We start from the raw sequence: 14,543 nt of genomic DNA, 5'->3' as shown, positions 1-14,543 counted from the left end.
TACGACATCGCGGGAAGAAGTAATACTTGCACCTCGTTCTACAGGCTGCTGCGTTTCTTATCGCGCTGTATTGGTCGCTTCCCACGTCTCTTGCCAGCATGTAGAGCTCCCGCCGTATGAGTAGACAAGAACTATATAAATGTGAGTGAGCCACCGTGCAAAATGCAAGAATCTGGCAACTGCGGAAGATTGGCTAAGAAGCAGACGTTTTTCGCCTTCAGGCTGCAATCTTGAACAAGATGGATCATATGCGGGGGGGGGGGGGGGGGCAGTATGCCCCGATCTCAAGGCTTACGGATAGGGTGGTTCACTCTGAAACTTTTTTTTGGTGGCGGTTCCAGCCTAGTCACGTCTTCAGGGGAATATCGTTCGTCAATAGGTAGCCCTAAGGTTTACATTGGAGCGCCATTAAGTGTGATATTCTAATGATATTTTGACCAAAGTTAGCAATTTCCCACCTAAAACGACAAGTGTGTCTTTCGTAAACCTATTGGACAAGGTAGTAAGTGAGTAACTTCGAATATAGTTCTCTCTGAAGCTTCGATTTTATGTATTAAAGCGTCAATGTAGCTCGAACATAGAAACGGAGGAAGAAGTTCTTCCAAGAGTGGAAAGAGTAGGTTTAAAACCAGAAAAAAACGAAGTAAAATGTTTCAGTGGTGATAGAAGAGCATTGGTTTCTTACGATTTATCAGGAAGAAGAACCTAATGATATGCTACTGAAGACTGATCAGAGGATAGCGACGAATGAATGTTACGACGCTTTTATTTAGCTGTTTCACAATTATATCTGCAATGTTTGTCTGTGGTGCTTCAGGTTAGAATGATAACGTGGAAATATGTACAGGGTTATTATAAATTATTGACCCGATTTCATAAATTCACTGTAGCTTTAATATTTGACATATTGCCAAAAAAAACTTTGCAGACGTCTAGAACAACTCAAAAAGTTTCTTTGTGACATATTACAAGTGCTCTATATGTTCCCCCATAGCAATTCTGCAAATATCAAGTCGATAATCAAGTTCTTCCCACACTCGGTGCAGCATGTCCCTATCAATCCGTTGGAAACCACTGTTGATGCGAGCTCTCAGTTCTGTTAGGTTTGTTGGTAGCGAAGGCGTAAACACTGTATCCTTCACATAACCCCACACAAAAAAATCGCATGTGGTTAGGTCCGGAGAGCGTGGAGGCCATGACAGGAATTGCTGATCATCATCCACACCACGATCGATCCATCGGTTTGTCAATCTCCTGTTTAGGAATTCACGAACATCGAGATGGAAGTGGGGTGGAGCACCATCCTATTGGAAGATGAAGTCCACACTGTCTGTTTCCAATTGTGGCATGAGCCAATTTTCCAGCACGTCCAGATACACGTGTCCTGTTACGGTCTGTTCTGAGAAGAAAAAGGGGTCATAAACTTTACACCGTGATACTGCACAAAAAAAAAATTAACCTTTGGTGAGTTTCTAATGTGCTGCACGAGAGCGTGTGACTCTCTGTCTCCCAGATTCGCACATTGTGTCTGTTCACTGCTCCATTTACAAAAAATGTTGCTTCATCACTAAAGATGAGTTTCTCACAAAACCCATCTTCTTCTTCCATAAGCTGTTGCAACTGTGCCGAAAATGCAAAGCGTATGAATTTGTCATCAGGCGTCAGGGCTTGTAGCAATTGCAAGCGGTAAGGCTTCTGCTTCAATCGTTTCCGTAAGATCTTCCAAACGGTAGGCTGTGGAATCTTCAGCTCTCTGCTTGTTTTGTTCGTCGACTTCTGTGGGCTTCGTGCAAAACTCGCTCGCACGCGCTCAACCGTTTCTTCAGTCACTGTAGGCCGACCAGTTGATTTCCCCTTACAGAGGCATCCTGAAGCTGTAAATTGTGCATACCATCGCCGAATGGACTTGGCAGTTGGTGGATCTTTGTTGAACTTCGTTCGGAAGTGTCGTTCCACTGTTACGACAGACTGATGTGAATGAAACTCGAGCACAACATAAGCTTTCTCTCTGCCTGTCGGCATATTGAATAAATGCTCCCTGCTGCGCTCTCGTGGCAGAAATCAGAAGCGAACCTGCAACACAAAAACAAAACTTTTTGAGTTTTTCTGTGTCTGCAAAGTTTTTTACAATATGTCAAATAATAAAGCTACAGTGAATTTATGAAATCGGGTCAATCATTTATAATAACCCTGTATATAGAAGTACATAGTTTCAATTTTCTGATACGAATCTAGTAAAACTTTCTATACTATTTGTAAAACTGACATTGTAATCATCCTCATTATTTTAAAGTAAGTTATGTCCAGCCTTCCCGATGGGAAATAATATTATAAACTAGCTGAATACCCGGCTTTGCCCGGATATTTATTTCTCCAAATCTTCTACTAGACAGGAAAATAATGAATTCTAACTATAGTGTAAAATGAACTTGGAGTTGAACGACATTGGGAGTGTCACTATTTATCTTAGCGACACCGAAAACTATGGATTCCACACTGATATAGGTCGTTTTACATGTCACCCCCTTCCCACTCCCACCCCTAGGGGTGCCAGGGTTATCTTACCCCCACAGTATTTGTTACCAGATTGTAAGTCGTATGTGTACCAAGTTTGGTTGAAATTGCAACAGGCGTTCGAGAGTTATGCCGGAACAAACATACATACATCAATTTATATATATATATATATATATATATATATATATATATATATATATATATAGAAGATATATAAATTATAATTACACAGCGTTACGAAATACATTTCTTGCCTTTTACGATCTTCTATGCAAGAAGAGTGCTGTTCAAAATTTTGTTGCGCTCGATCTCTATAAGACAATGATTGATTAATTGGCTTTATTTTACTTCGCTCTTTTGTGCCACTTTTGACTTATTTGCGAAGATGAAAATCAGTGATCATATGATGAAATTGATGAATGGACACTCACAAACATCCACGTCCAGGACGGGATTCGAATCCGGGACCCGTGGCGTCCTAGCGTGATATGCTAACCACTCCGCCACGGGGGCCGGCTCTGTAAGGTACTGCAAGGTTGACCATGAAACTGGTTGCAATCACAAGTGAAAGTGCACGACTGCAATATGCATTAATATTGTCGTATTGCAGCAAGAGATGCAAAGAGTTTTCTTTAATTTTATCCAAAGTATATGTTCTGATTTACGCCTTAATCGCTGCTAACTTGTCAATTTTGTTCGGCTTGTTTGTGTGCATAAGGAAACACTGAGTGTCTAGATTTTAACAAGTCCTATAACTAATCCAAATACTCATTTCTCTGACCGGAAAATCATTGTATGCATTCTTTGCCCTCACTTCTGTTTCTTCTGCAGCATCCATCAATTTCAAACGGACTGTTCTCTGTTGCTTGGATCAAAAAATCTAGTTTTGTGCGTGTTCGGTTCCTCCCAGGTGGCCACGATTTCTCCCCGTCGCTCAGTGTTTTATTGTCTCGGAGTTCCTTTCGAAAATCAAATCTCAATTGGATTTACAGAACGCGCGGTCTCTTGTGATTTTTTTCTTAACTCCGACGTTTTCAATAAATTTCTCGAGGACGCTGTTTCCTCCCCAGGGACTCTGCGTTCATTCTTCATGGCCTCATCCGAAAGCAGGAGCCGTATGAGGTAAAGGACGGAGCCACAGACAAGAGAGAAAGCTTGACATCAATCTTTCAGTACACTTATACACTCGCTAGGCAATATATCTCAGTTTGACACCACTTTACAAAATGACTTTCGCAAAGCCAAGAGGTCGGGATGTTTGTTTCTTTAAGTTACGACAATTGGAGAATTCATGAACCGTAGGTCGAGATTTTCACCGATTTCTTTTAAAACGGAAAATTATTTTTTTATAAAATTAGGAATGAATGTTTCGCTTCAGTATTGCCATGTGATATTGATTGTCGTTTCAACTAGTTTGATAAGTATAAGAAATTTAGTTGTATTTTGTCGCTTTTCTGTTACTTTTGGCCAATCTCTATGATATGATGGGTGATGATTACATGAAATTCAAGAACAAACTCTCACGAAGAACACCCATGCAGGGGCCGTGATTTGTACAAGGGGAACTTTAAATGCGAGATCAAACGTAGACCGCTTAATACGTCTTTTTAAAACGAAAATCCCTAAGTGGCAGTTTCCCCTATCATTCTCTTTCTCGTCTTTTTGTACCAATTTTACTCCATATCTACTTCTTCATTCAGGACAAACACAAGCATCAATGTCTTATGCAGGAACCGAAGTGGATACGTATAATACGTATAATATACTACACTTATCGCTCAGCTAATGAGATGGATAATTTGTGGCTAAATTGCATGTATAAGAAAAATATACATACCATCTTATACATCACTACTATATATAATCCCTCAATCGATCCTCCCGATGATGTGTTCACTCAAAGAATCGGTGACTTAAAACGAACTTATTGTGATGTAATAACTGTTAACATAGAGTTAATTAAGGATTTTGTGTACACTATGAAAACAAAAGACGAAACACATGTTCGCACAGCTCCCTATCCTTTGTCTTCTGACAAAATGAAAGCAGTAAACGCGATAATTAAAGATTTTCTGTAACAAAATGTAATTGAACCATCGAATAGTACTTATGCTGCACGTTGTTTCTTGGTCGATCAGAAAAGCAAATCTAAACGCTTAGTTGTCAATTATTCTAAGCCAACTGTTTGGTGGGTTTCCTCCTAGTAATATAGAAGAAAGTCTATCATTTTTAAGTCAAGGGCATGTTTATTCAGTTTTGGATTTCAAAAAGGCTCTCCATCAAAGTTTGTTAGACGAAGAGAGCAGTAAAGTAAAAGCCTTTGTCACCCAAGACAATCAATTTCAATTTCGTCCCATTCCCTTTGGATTGACGATTGGTCCATCAGCTCTAACTAGAGCAATGCAAATGATTTCTGGAGATCACAAGGGAACCTTTCTTTATTGGTATTGTGATGATTTGATTATATTTTCCAAAGACAAAGAATCTCACCTCCAACATTTGAAAATAGTACTAGACCGAATGAGAAAATTTAGTATCAGTATTTCTCGTAGTAAGTCACAGTATCTAATGGAAGAAATTACATTCTTAAGCTTTATTATTAAGAATGAAAATTTAATAATGAACCCAGAACGAGTCGCAGCAATTAAGCAGCTAAATCCCCCTAAAAATATGTGAGGATTGATGAAATTGGTAGGATTCCTTATATATATTTCCAGATATATATATATCCCGATTCCAAGAGAATGAGTTTTAAAGGAAAAATGTAAAATTTGTATTCGGGTCTTCTCATCAAAATGCGTTAGATCAAATTGAAAGGTTGTTTCAGGAAAATGTAGTGTTGAAATTACAAGACATGAATAAGCGATTTGTTGTTCAAGCTGATGGCAGTCTATCTAGTTATGGTGCAATCCTGTTCCAGGAAGACGAAACAGGTACTTTAAGACCAGTTTATTTCCACTCCAAGAAACTAAAAGAAAATGTAAAATGAAAAAAAACATCTATGACATAGAATTATATAGTTTAATGTTAGCATTGCATAAAGTTTCATATTATTTGAAAGCACAACCATTTATCATTCAAATAGACTGCTTACGAGGGGCGATCAGGTTGCTCCGACCCTAACATAGAAGGAATGACGTCACGATTGATTTTTTAATTTGTTATTGTTTAGTGATCCTATATACAGGGTGTCGCAAAACTCTTTCAACAACGCTTGGGTGCTGGTAGATATCATAAAAACAAGTAACTTTTCCCTATTAAATTTACCTCGGAAGCGCTTAGTTTCTGCGCTATGAGCGCTTAAAATCTATCCTGTACGTATGCAACCCAACACAGCAAACGCTTGCTCTGACATAACTACCAGGGGCGCGTGGCAGGGTTGCCACTAGCTTTCCTCGTTAAGAGAGACGACTTGAAAACAACAACTTGAGAGTCTTGCCTGAGCAAAATCCAAAACATTAATGGTACTTTCGATGTTGTAAGAAGCATTCACAGTATTTATAAACTGACCAAGACAAATAATGGGCAGACTGAAATTCAAGATTGCTCATTCTAAAATATCTCCATAATTGATTGATTGATTTGGTTTATTTTAATTCGTTTTTCTGCCACCTTTGGCTAATCGCGAAGATGAGGATGATATGATGAAATAACAAATGACACCAATGTCTAGGCCAGGATTTAAACCCGAGATACCTGGCGCCATAGCGAGCTGTGCTAACCACATCACCACGGAGTGTTTCGTGTATCATGTATCATGCGATATCAACAATTGCAAGGGACACGTATTACCTAAAGAACAAGCCAAAGAATCACAATTGAGTGACTTAATAACTAACTGTAAGAATAAAGTACCGAGTAATAAATATAAGTTAATCAAGGACGTAGTGTATGTAAAAGAACTAAAGCAATGTCTTACAGGATTCGCGTTGCACAACATTTAAGGAATAATTTAATCGATTATTTCCAAAGCAATATATATTGTGGTGCACATGGAAACACTGGTAGAAAACTCATAGACGTTTTCAACGTCATTTCACGTAGGACGGGATGTCCAAAGATGTTAAGGCCTTTCGTCAGATTTGTTATGTGTGTCAAAAGCCTACAGAAAGAAATGTGAGACTTGTCAATACCCTTTCCTCCGAAATAGTCAATAAAGTAGGTCAAAGGTATTACATAGACATCATTGGTTCCCTACAAACATCTAAAGGTTATCCATATGTACTTACTTGTATATATATGTCAAACCTTGTTCGTTTAGAGGCACTAAGAAAACTTTGATCTCAAATAATTGTGAAACATTTATATAATGTATTGTTAGATGCGTGGATTTATATGGAATTAGTTTCTGATAACACTTCCTATTTTGTTTCCCAATTTTTCACTTCCTTTGTGCAATTTAGGCATCAAACACATTACTTGTTCTCCTTATTATCCACAAAGTAACTAAGGCTGAAAGATATATCAAGACCTTAAGAGAACATTGAGAACATTGTTTTCTAAGTAACAAAACCATTGGATGGACAGGTTAAAAGAAATACAATATTCACTTACTTGTTCATAAAATTCAGCAATTGATAACAGTTCAGCTTTGCTATTTACGGGCAGAAACTTTTATTGTCCACTAGAAATAAAATGGCAACTGGCTTCAAACAAAGATTTCCTTTTTCCAGAGCAATTAAAAGAGGAATGTGAAAAGGCAATAGCCAGTTTGCACAAACATTTTGATTAGCGAAATAAGCTTTACAAATAAAAGATTCGCAGATAACCTTCGTAGTAGATCTCGTCCTTGCCAAAAAGCAGGTTATCTCGTCCTTGAAAGACAACACAACGAAAAGCGTCAGTTTTCCTTATGAGGGAGCCTTTCGTATTGTTCGTTATCTCACTCCATCTAGCGTGTTGCTGGAACATGATCAAAACCCTTCTGTTCAATGCAGGTCTCACCTGACCTTGCTCAAGCATTATCTGCCCAGCGTGCAGATACCGTGAGGTCGTTGTACTGCCATTCAATGAAAGGGAAAGCGCTGCCGATAGAATCACTAGTTTGTAAGGAAATCATTTGTCTCTTGTTTATATTTTCTTTTATTACCTGTCTTGTTTGTAAACATCATCATTTTGTGTATGTAAAGTATCGGCTGTAGCGATGAAACAAAATTAAAGGAATGCACTCTAAGAAAAGAAAATACAAAATTGAAATCATAATGTTGTAATTGAATTGTAAAATTCGCCGTTTGATAAGTAATGTTTGGGTACAACTATATTTAATGTGATGCAATTACTATGACGGTTACGTCCAAGTTAAAAAAAAAAGGAAAAGAGACAGGGTAGTCTCAGGTTATGTAAGAAGTCAGATATTAGTTGGTTTATTTGTATATTTCGCAGGATATAACCCAGAGAATGTCTAAACACACTTGATCTTCTGATCAATGGGCAATTTCTGTAGAACACACGTCAACATCGAGATTTCTGCAGATAAAACAAAAAAAAGAAAAATTAAGTTTATTTTCATCGAAAAGGGGGGGGGGGTGATTATAATCCCTCGATCACAGCTGTAAATATTTAATTTGTTGAGGTGTTCGGGTTTATAAAATAAATTTTGCAACAGTGAGTGCGGCACAAGTGACGCCACATAAGGGTGCTGATTGGTGGACGAGTTGAGATCCACGTGGAGGAAGAAAAGTGCCCTGTTGTACCAGCAGCCAAGAGAGAGAGAGATGCATTAAAATACATCGCATCAGAAGTTTCGGTCAACGACAAACCAAGAAACAAAATAATTACACACACAGTTATATTATTTGATATACCTTCGTACATACATTAAATTTGATGCATTCTCTTTCCTGTGCGTGGAGTACTTCACAAAGGGATGCGGAAAATGAGATGTGCTCTAACTTTCCTGCCCTTGCCTCTGTGCGATGCACTCGGCTGTCAAATCTCCTGAAATTGTTGTGTTGGGTTGCACACGTACAGGGGCTATTCTGTCACTTTTGACGCTCACAGCTGTAACTTGAAATGCCGGCAAAATAAACAAGTCACGAAAAATTCACGTCAGTGTCGACCACGCTTTGTAAATTTTCTCTCTGTGTATTCTGAAACACTTCCTATTCCAGGAAAAATTTGTACTTTTAATGGTGCGTTCTTCCTGTTCTTTGTAATTAAAGTTTTTCGTACACGATCGAATGGACATCAAACAAAACTCTGAATTCCACTCGTAAATGAAGTGATGCTTTCCTTGTTGAATTCAAGATTAACGTTCAAGAATTATTATCACAGATGAATATACGCATTTTTAATGTAGTTTTTACAATTTATATTGCAACACTCTGCTTTGGGTTAAAAAAACATATTTTTATAAAATACTTTGTTGTGCACAAATTATTCTCTGAGTAATAATGGGTGGATAATTTTGAAACGTTGCATACACTTGCAGCTTTCGTATTCTCCAAAATTTATTAATGTATTAGTATTTTCATCTTAACTACTGCTACTACTACTAGTAGTAGTAGGAGGAGGAGGAGGAGGAGTAGCAGTAGTTATACTAGCATTGGTGGCAGTAATAGTACTGCTATTCCTGAAATAAACAGTTGTATCTCATTCACTAATATATTTTAAGCTACTGTATCTCACAATTAGAGCATCAATACTTTCCCCCTCCTCCAGTTGAGCTATGACGTCATTGGAAATTGTATCCATAAGTGTACCCTGTCCGTATACATATTCAAGGTAAAGTCACTTGCACCGAAGTATGTTCGTAAGTATAAGGATTTGTGCACTAAAGTTGCAGAGTATACTCTGTCCAAGGTAAAGTCACGTATACCTAAGGTACAGCGCCTTGAATAATGTAGTATGTAAAACGGACGGTTCTGGCCTCTCTGGCAGGTTCCACCCAGAAATGATACCGCTAGGGGCGCTGGTGTCGGTACAGGTGCATGGCATTCGTCTGCTTATAATGGAAGTAAATGGAGTTTTTGCTGCAACGTCTGATTCTTTTCCTTGTAACATTTCTTTGTATCAGAAAATTGTTAAGGTATTTGGTACAGAAGTCGCGAAAATATTGAAGAACATTCTGAACCGTCGATCATGACCTGTCCTTGAGTATTTTATTAACAATACGGAAGAAAATACACGTATGGATTGTTACTCGTAATATGACAATTGCCGCGAGAATTAATATTGTGTATGCATTATCCTGAAAAGTTCATTAATATTGTCATTGTTACAAACATTATTTTTATGGAAATTCACACAGACAATACTCGAACAAATAAGTTTCTTCTGTCAACGCGTTTTACCATTATCTTACTTTCAGTGCGTGAGATATCAACTGCAAACATGAGAGGTCATCTTAACTACGTCATAAATTATGGTATCAGGCAATTATTAGCCCAATACTGTTGATAAAGTCCACATGAGCTGCCACTAATTTATATCTAATTTGTCCAAAATTGTGTTTATTATTGAAATTTTGAGAATCCCACAAACGTTATTGACGTCCACTCATGCGGAATTATGAGTTTGATATTGAACAATGGACCAGGTGCTTCCAATTTTCATTACTAATTGAAAATAAACAAGGCGAATCACAAACTCTGTTATTTTGTGTTCTTTAGTGACTAGAATGCAGTCCCGTTTAATTTTCTCTCGGCACAAAATGTTACTCCCTCGTCGTTCTGTTATTTTCCGTTAGATGTCGTAGCAGTGCTGGTTGTCTCGAATTCACCACTTCCTGCCATCTAGTGAGCAAATTTTAAACTACGTAGATGGTCTTCATCTGCCCCCGAAAATATTTCTGTACCCAAGCGGAATTAAGGGGGAGAGGGACAATTTCCCCTGAGGTTACAGCGCCTTGAATAACGTAATGTGGAAAACGGCACTGTTCTGGGCACTCTGGATGGTTCTACTCGAATATGATACCGCTAGAGGCGCTGATGTCGGTACAACTGCATGGCATTCGTCTGCTTATAATGGACGTAAATGGAGTTTTCGTTGCACCGTCAGGTTCTTTTACATGAAGCATTTCCACGAATGTGATAATTGCTATGATATTTGGGACAGTGGTTGCGAATATATTAACAAACATTCTAGACAGTCGGCCACGTCCTGTTATCATTACTTTCATTAATAATACGGGACAAAATATACGCGTGAAATGCTCTTGGTAACTAAATTTTTGTGCATGAATTAGGTTCATTATTATGATCATCATCATCATTTGCTTTAAAGATATACACACTGAAGCATTTGTATTTTTGGTCTCTTTTCTTCCCCTTTAAGCTAATAGCAGCGATGATGATAATGATGATTGCATGAAACGACAAGGAGAAACCCCTTAGTGCCATCGACATGAGTGTAAGGAAACTTTCAGACCAATGGAACAAGCGACACGGGATGTTCACACTGATGTGACTAGTGGCACAGACACTTCCAGACTGTAAAATAGCATTCATTGCGCATGAGAGTTCATACAGCGAACGACACGTTCATATGCCGTATTCGCGTGCTACTTGTTACTTAGGTCTGAAAGCTCCTTAAAGGAAGGGTGCTCAGACCGAAGCGACGCGCTACAGGGGGAGTTCCCAACTAACGTAAGTGACAAGCGACATGGTGCCTTCAGTCTATTAGCAAGCGTTTGCTGCTGATTATGCGAGCAGCAGATCTAGCCGACACGATAAACCGCATGTTACAACAACAGATCTAGGCGACACGATAAGCCACACGTGTCGCTTTGTTGCTTGCGTGTCGCTCAAACTGGGCCATTTCCTCAATAGCTTGCAACGTGTTGCCGTGGTTTGTTGTTCGTGCATGTGCGATGCAATGAGTGTCTTGCTTTAGGGATATTGCGCACCAAATCAAGAAGGGGCACGCGACACTTATCGCTTGAGGATTTCACCAACCGAACGCTGGCCTCTGCTGCCCGTCATGCCGCTACGATGTGAAATGTTGCTCTTGATTGGCTCGTTTCCAAGCAACATGTGTCGCGTGTCGCTTCGGTATTTAAGTTGCCTTGGACCAAAGGACCCGTGTCGTTTTGGTCTCAAATCCCCGTATCGTTTGTCGCGTGCCGCTTTGGTCTAAAATCTCGTTGAGTAAACGGTGCAGTCAGAGCTTGTGTCCCTACGGTTCGAAAGACTTCATTGATTGATTACCGACTGCTCGCTTCCAAGCGACACTTGTGGTTTGTCGGCTCGGTATGAAATATCTCTCAGGATACTATTTATATTCTAATAGCATAGAGAAAAAAACTCTAGTACACAATCCAACACTTGACGTCCGTTACCACATTGCGATGTTTCTTCTTGTGTTACGCAAGCTATTTATTTATTAATTTTATTTTACTTTCCTTTCCAAATTAATGTCATTTCGTGACTGCAAATCACTCCACAAATATAACTGTTTCCATCAATTCACGTACCGCCTTTCGAGACAAACAAATCTACATAATATATTCCAAAAACTAACTAAGTCGCATTACTTTCATAAGAAAATTAGCAACTGTACTGATCACACTGCCATCTATGTTGTCATCGGTCTCGGGAACCAGTTTCTTGGGTCGTTTTCCACACTACGTTATTCAAGGCGCTGTACCTAGGTCCTTCTCTCTTCGGCAGCTGCCGATCACCGTTGCCAGCTTCGCTCTTTTGGAGCCAGATCTGGCTCTTTGCTGTACTAGTTTGGTTGTGATCTATGGCACCCGCCCCCTGCCCCACTATGATGCCATCACTGGCTCCGACTTACATAGACAACTTCTGTCATAATCATACATTTTGCACGTGACGTGATATTGTTATATTGGCTACGTCGCCCCACACCCTCTTACATCCCCAGCTACTTTTGTTTATAGCGCCTTGGCTCACGTGAAGAGGACGTAATATTGTTATCCGGGAATACTTTATTTTCGATTTCATACAACCATCTGTGGATTATTGAGATGGGTAATACCGCCGGATCTAGACGGTGAAAACTAACAATAAATTGCTATCACTTTAAAGCTAACGGTAATAACAGCGCCCCCCACCCACACTCGCACTCACTTGACACCTAAAATTAACCCAGGAAGCACTTTATCCAGTTTTGTAGATCTAGATCCTTCAAAGTTTTTACTCCGTTTACGGTGAAATTTAGCTCTTTTATGTGCATCAGGTTTGGCAACACTGCCAGGATGGCCGTAAGAGGCAAGGAGAATTACATTGCTCTTATGGAAGTATTATTTTATTTGTTCTCTGGGAAGATCAAAACTTCCTATGGCATAGAAAAATATAACTACTATAGGGGGTACTTGCAAAATATGCCTTACATAGGATAAAAATCACCAAAAATATAAAGAGAAATATGCAAAATCAGGGCAAAAAGTGTTAAAAAACAAGGTAAAAATTCTGCTATATTTTTGTCACTTTCTAGAGCAGGACAAAAATCGCCAATAAACGTAAGGTAAAAACCCAAAATCAGGGCAAAAAGTGTTAAAAAAACAAGGTAAAAATTCTGGGGGTACTTGAGGACACTTTTCAAAATATGCCTTATATAGGATAAAAATCACCAAAAATATAAAGAGAAATATGCAAAATTAGGGCAAAAAGTGTTAAAAAAACAAGGTAAAAATTCTGCTATATTTTTGTCACTTTCTAGAGCAGGACAAAAATCGCCAATAAACGTAAGGTAAAAACCCAAAATCAGGGCAAAAAGTGTTTAAAACACAAGGTAAAAATTCTGCTATATTTTTCTTATTTTCTAGAGAATTTTTATTTTTGGAGGAAACCGAAATATAAATGGCGTTGTTTATTATTGTATATTATCTGATTCCGCTTTGATCTTATTATGAAACTTACACATACAGCCATTTGTTACACATATCCTATAAAAAAGTAGTTAATCATGCCTACACTTGTAACAAGAACATTCTCGTCCATCATATTTTATACAGGGTGTTTCTAAAGGTCGTTTACAACGCTTGGGAGGTGATTCCTCACACGAAAACAAGCAAAAAGTCTAAGTTCCATTTTTACGACTGAGGCTTCGTTTCCGAGATAGGAGCCTCGCAAAAGGTGACAAAGTGAACGTCACACCTAACTGGGACGAATACTATCACAGATAGAGAGGCGGTTCCAAGGGAATCATAAAGGAATCGTATGTGCTCTGTCCGGAAGTCACTATGAAAAGTTCACTGCACGCATGCGCAATGGAGTCCTCAAAGGAATTGGGGATTTCCAGCAACAACAATGCATGGAAAAGGTATGTAACGCAGCAAGAAGGACCGTGACAATGAGAAATGCGTTCAAGACAACACATCCCGACCTCAAACATCAAAACATGACCACCGAACACCTGTTTTTACAGTGTTTGTACCATCATCAATGTATATAATAGAGTCAGTATAGTAATAAACTACTTTGTCACCTAGTTTGTCAAGCATATCATATAATCTCAATCTAGAATGTGAGGTTGTAAATAATGCAATCAATGTGTTTGATTTAGTAGAATCTTCCAACCACTCATCTTTTGTTTGATACCTAGCCTCAATCATGTCATCGTTGATTAATGATAATTTTATACATTCTAGTTTAGGGTTTAATAATATATCATACAAATCTTTTGCTGAGTTGATATAATCCGTTGTTTCCATTTTTCGTCTTTGACCAAATTTACCGTAAAATGCGTTCAAAAGTAGTTTAGCCATGGCGCGTAACACTGGGTTAGGTTTAATGTTATTAATATCCAATTCGATGCCTAATCTATTTTTTACATCTTCAACATACAATTTTTTATTGCCGTAATTATTTTCCCACTCGCTGATTTCTAATTTTATTTTTAAGAATTTTGAAATGTAACTTTTAAACAGATCGGTGCTTTGTTTCTAAAAGTGCCAGACTTCATATATTTTAGTTAACTTATATCCCATTTTAAGCGCTTTATTAATTTCCGGTGTGATCCATGTACCAGTAAATCTTCTTTCAATGTCTGAGTGATTGCATTCACGATTTTTTGAATGAGAGCATATACCACATAATGGAAATATTAATTTTTCTTCTTTA

The sequence above is a fragment of the Lepisma saccharinum genome, chromosome 14 (assembly GCF_977018435.1).
Source record: "Lepisma saccharinum chromosome 14, izLepSacc3.1, whole genome shotgun sequence".
NCBI classification, from domain to species: Eukaryota; Metazoa; Arthropoda; class Insecta; order Zygentoma; family Lepismatidae; genus Lepisma; species Lepisma saccharinum.
This window is presented reverse-complemented; position numbering follows the sequence as displayed.